This window comes from Oryzias latipes, chromosome 3 (assembly GCF_053564925.1).
Source record: "Oryzias latipes strain Hd-rR chromosome 3, Olatipes_Hd-rR_3.1".
NCBI classification, from domain to species: Eukaryota; Metazoa; Chordata; class Actinopteri; order Beloniformes; family Adrianichthyidae; genus Oryzias; species Oryzias latipes.
Window position 1 is genome coordinate 6,786,253 of NC_136239.1, and position 6,000 is coordinate 6,792,252.

Below are 6,000 nucleotides of genomic sequence, written 5' to 3' on the forward strand. Positions count from 1 at the left end.
CTTTCTGAAACAGTGATCTTATTTTTTTATTTCTTGTAGATGTTCTTGTAAAGCAGGTCTTACCAATATTTGTTTCAAATAAAGAGACTGAATGTGAGGGCAAAGGGTGAACAATACCTTTAAATAACATTATAACGCCTTTAGGAATAGCATCCATGACTATTGCAAACTCTTTGGGGGTAACTGGAATATTATAAGTGGTCAAAAATTGATTATATGACATTAAACACCCTCCTGAGTTAAAAAGTTGATTTACATAGAGTATATTATTTTGAAACCAGTAAGGGAAGAATAAAGATTTATTTTTGTACAAAATATTAGTATTATTCCAGGTTTAAAAGCTGTGAGGAGAAAATGAATGTTTATAGATTAGAGACCAGGCCAGAAGCATTTGTTTGTGAAAATTTGCTAATTTAATGGGCAACTTTTGAATGTTATAGTTAGATTGGAGAAGCAAAGGGAGTCCACCGAGTTTAGAAAATAAATAGTTTGGAATAAAATTCCATAAGGAATCTGGGTTGCTAAGAAATTTCTTAATCCACTTGATTTTAAAGGTGTAGTTTAAGGTGGTGAAATCTAAGACATTAAGTCCTCCTGCGTCTATTGTGTTCAAAAGCACTTTATCTTTAATGTAGTGAGTTTTATTTTTCCAAATAAATTTGTAAAGCATTTTATCAACGGTTTTACATGTGGATGCGTTAACATTGAGGGCAAGTGCTGGATATGTTAATCTGGAGATTCCTTCAGCTTTGGATAATAAAGTTCTTCCTCTTAAAGTGACCTCTGAAGGGGGCACTCGTCCCTCTGAAGCCAGCGGTTAAATCTCTTTTTGGTCTTTTCAATTATGGGATTAAAATTTAGGTTGCATCTATCCTCTGTGTTTTTAGAAATCATAATTCCAAGATAAGTAATTTGTGATTTTACAGGTATACCATGTAAAACTGAGTGATCGCATTCTGAAATAGGTAAAAGTTCACATTTATTTATATTAAGTTTAAGGCCAGAAGCTTCTGAGAATTTATGAATAAGGTTGATAACAACGGGAATTTGATCTGAATTTTTCAGAAAAAGAGTGGTGTCGTCAGCAACTTGACTTATAAGAATGTGTTTATCAGCGACTGAAATGCCATGGATGTTATTTTCCTGGATGAAAGCTGCAAGCATTTGTGCTGCTAGCAGGAATAAATAAGGGCTCACTGGACAGCCTTGGCGTACCCCCCTACCCACCTGAAATCTTGGAGACGTACCATATTTAAGTTTTATTGTACTGTTAGAATTATTGTAGAGAGTTTTAATAGCTTTTATAAAAAATGGTCCAAACCCAAATTTTTCTAGAGATCGATAAATGAATTCATGTTCTAGGCAATCAAAGGCTTTATAAAAGTCCAAAAACAGGATAAAACTATTCTCATTTATTAGTTCGGAATAATCCAATAAATCCAAAACTAATCTGATGTTATTAGTAATGTGTCTATTAGACATGAATCCTGATTGGGATTCGTCTATAATAGATGTTAAGGTTTGTTTAATTCGTTTGGCTAAAATTAGAGCTAATATTTTGTAGTCCTTATTAAGTAACGAGATAGGTCTCCAGTTATCAATTTGTAGTTTATTTTTATTAGGTTTGGGTATTAGTGATATAACACCTTGTGTTAGAGTAGGGGGTAGTTTTCCCAGATTAATACTTTCAGTGAGCGTCTCCAGGATAAAGGGACTAAGTTCTGTTGAAAATTTTTTGTAAAATTCACTTGACAATCCATCATTACCGGGAGATTTGTTCTTTTTTAGAATCATTATAGCATCTTGCACTTCCTCTAAGGTTATACTGGCATCACAGAGTTTTTTATGTGTTTCACTGATAATCTTACAATGTTTAATAGAATCTAGCAGCTCACGCGTTTTAATTTCTGAGTAATTAGAAGAGTAAAGTTTGTTGTAAAAGTCAGAGCAAAATGAGCCAAGAATTTTATGATCTGTTTCAATTTTGTTGTTAATTTGAAGAGAATCCAGAGAGTTATTGCTGAAATTAGAATTTTCTAGTCCAAAAAAATAGGAAGAACATTGTTCCCCTTCTTCCATCCACTTTGCTCTAGATCTTATAAATGCACCTTGTGTTTTCCTTTTATACATCTCTTCCAGCTTGTTCTGATATTCACCAAGTTCTATCAGCTCATTTTCAGTGATGTTCTCACTGCTTTTATTAGACAAGGCAGCAATTTTAGAGCTAAGTTCATTTTCCTCTTTCCTTCTAAGTTTTGCTAAGTTACTACTATAAGATCTCATAAATTTCCCAATATCAAATTTTAATAATTCCCATTTAGGGCTGAATATTTTTAATTCAGTAGCTTCTTCACAGTATTATTGGATTATTTTTTTTGTCATTTCTATTACAGTGTTGTGGGACAGAAGACTGTTATTTATTTTCCAGCAAACAGCCCTGGGAATTTTGGACATTGGGGAGAGAGTTAACTTTAGGGTGACTATCATATGGTCAGAAAAGGGAGCTGGATGAGAATTCACATCAATATTAGTGACATTAATTCTTTTTGACGTCAGCCAGTAATCAATCCGAGATTGTTTAGAATAATCTTTGGTGTGCCAAGTAAATGATTTTAACGAAGGGAATTTTGCTCTAAAAGCATCCACAATTTCAAATTTATCCATGAAATTTTCTAAATACTTATTGTTTGGATTAGTTTTTTTAGGAGGGTGTCTATCTAAGGTATTGTCATTAACAACATTGAAATCACCACCAAAAATCAAAAAGGCCTCAGGATATTTTTTAAGCCACAAACTAATTTTTCCATCCCATAAATCAAATAACTGACTGTTTTCCAAAGGAGAGTTGTAGCCATATACATTAGAAATGATCACCACGTTCTGGGAGATTAACAGCACCATAATAATCAAATGCCCATTAGGGTCACTGTAGTGATGGATGATTTCCCCAAGAAATGTATCCTTTAAAATCAAAACACCAGCCATTTTTTTAGAACCATGAGCTCCCCATATTTCTTTACCCCACTGACTTTTCCAAAAGTTTAAATCTTCCTTTGTGCTATGAGACTCCTGAATAAAACAAAAATCACATTTAAATTGTTTGATGAATAAAAAAACTGCTTTGCGTTTCAAAATATTTCTTAAACCCCTGGCATTAAAAGAAAGAAACGATAAAGACATGAACAGTATAACAAATTCTCAACAGAGAACAATAAGGAGAAATGTGAACTTCAGAAGAGTGCTTCTTACTTAAAGAAACACGTTAGAACTCGAGCTTCACTTACTCAGAATATTAACATGTTTAAAGCCTAATAATGTCATTAAAAACTAAGTGACGTGAATAGTCACATTTTAACAACCAAGATCAAAACAGAAAGATTTTAACTAAGTTTGGCAGACACCTTGAAGTTAAGTTTTCTACCAGAAAGTAGTCAGAGTGGTGTCCAGCATCATCCTCAGGATGGTCACACGGTGACGGTTAGGTGGAAGGGGGCAGGAACAACTCGGTGCCGTTGGCGAAGGCGCGTCCAGCAACGTAGTAAGCCGTTTTGCCTTCAGCCCGAGCATCTCTCACCAGCGGCCAAAGGAGGCGTCGTTTCTCCCGGTCAGAAGCGATGAGGTCTTCAGAAAATCGCATGTTGTTTTCTTTCAGGTATCTGGACTTTTTGGCTGCTTTCCAAAGAGCATCTCTCAGGGCGCGGGAGGAAAATTGGAGAATGATGTTCCGTGGCGTGGTCTTATTAATGTCTCTCCTTCCAAGTCTGTGCACGATGTCGAGTCCTTCATTTACCTTGATGTTTTCATCCAGTAGGGTTTTCTGGCAGATGCTGATGACTTTAGCTTTCACATCTTCGGTGTTGTTTTCTGGAACCCCGGCCAGCCGCAGGTTCCACCGTCGAGAATAACGTTCCAGCTCTTCAATGCGACTTTCACAGGACCCCATGCGCTGTTCCCCCATTTTAACTTTGGTGTCCATCTCCTTCATTTTAGTTTTCATTTCCTTCAGTTCCTCCGAAAGGAAGTCAATAGTTTTTTTCAGACCCTCAATTTTCATACAGTTCTCCCCCACCATCTTTTCAATGGAGTCAGATCTTGAGTTAATGAGGCAAGAGAGTTTGGAAACAATGCCTTCAGGGTCTTCGATTTCAGAAGCTTTACCTTTTTTCAGAAGTGGGGACTTCAGTGGCGTATCAGGGAGGGGGGTCAAAGTGAAATCGTCAGCTTCCATTGAGTCTGTTGCAGCCGCTTGGTTAGCATAGTTGTGTGCGTCTATAACACAGCCTTTTGTGGGCAGACTTTCTCGCTCTTTCCGTTTATTTTCGGGTTTTGGCATGGTGGTGATATAAATATACGGTTGTTGTTGTCACAGTCTTTTTAATTTTGGCTTTAACAAGGCTTTTTAAGCGGAGCTCGAGCGCGAGTGTCTTACCGAGACGCCATCTTGGCCCGGACCCCCTCCTGGTTTGGACTTGGTGAGTGATCTTGATATGTGGACCTTTTTTTTTACTAAAGCTTTTAATCATTTGAGTCCTTTTACTAAAGTTTTTAAGCATTTGAGTTTGCAACATTTTAAATTCTACTTATATTAAGAGATGGTGGCATGAGTTCTGACCCTGGGGCATGAGAGGTAATATAAGGGTTTGTAAACATGTGTTTGTCCCAGGGAGAACTAACTCATTTTTCTTTTTCCAGCAGAGTTGCCACTGCTGTGTTTTGCATGGTGTTTTTAGTCCTTGTTTTTAATGTTTTAATCAAGCTTGGCACCCTTGCTTTTATCCATTTTTAAACTGTTTTGTGCTCATTTTAGTCTTTTGGTCGTTGGACCTGGCTGGAGGTGGCTGCCTCCTCCCTTTATCCTCACGGTAGCTGGTGGGTGCCATACATAGTATTGTGTAAGGGGGACCCCCTGTTTTCAGCCCATAAATTAGTGGTGTCCTGCTCAGGTGCACCTCTCCTGTTTTGTATTTTCTTTTAATCACTGTTTGGGTTGTGGTGTGTTTTTGTGTGCATTTGGGCCCTGAGCAGGTACTCCTGGTGAGGGTTTGGATTGGAGATCTCCCTTGGTGGTGTTTGTGGCCACCCGCCGGTGCAGTGGGGCTGAGTGATCCTGGAGGCAGCCGCCCTCATGCAGTGTTGGAGTGCGGTCCAACTGTCAGAGTTAATTTTAACCTTCTCATTTATGGAACTTGTCACGTTTTTAATAAATTGTATATTTTTAACCACTATCACATCCAGTCTCCATTTAGGGTGCAATGTAAGAGGGCATTCGGTCACAATAAGACGCTTTTCCTGAACGCCGCTCTGCTTTTTATCTAAATTGAACAAAAATCCCAAATTTTAAACGGCAGTCACAAAACCTCAACTTTTTAAAACGGCTCAATCTGTGCCCAAAACTGAATTTCATTGTGAAATTATGCCCAAAGTAAGTCAAAAGCAGCACTGAAAAGTAACAAAACACTACTTACAAATTGATTTTATTTCAAGTAAGAATAATACACAAACGATAAAAGCAGCAGTAATTGATACAATGATGTATCAAACTTAGGATAATTAGAAATGGGAAGTGAACTTTTACAATATTCCCACCCCATTCTACCATAACCATTTTATTACATGATCATTCTGGTTCATAACTTTTCAGACTTAAGAATCCTTGGGTATCAAAGTACATGACAAAGATGAGTCAGTGAAACAACAGACATAACAATTTTAGAAAACAGTAAATGCAGATCAGCTCTTAAATATATGCAGATTGGATTAATTAGAAAAATCATGTGCATAATTAAAAAACACTCAGAAAAATAGACATAACCCTTTGAAAAATCTTCATAGAAATTGATCAAGTATCAAAAGTTAAAATGTGCAAAATGTTACATTAGGAAAAATCATGAATCAATTTTTGGAGCAATGAAGCAATATACTCAACACTCCTAACCATCTTCAATAATTAAGCATTCTTTCTTTTGATTTTTTTTTTTTTTATTAAGGTAGTGCTGTGAA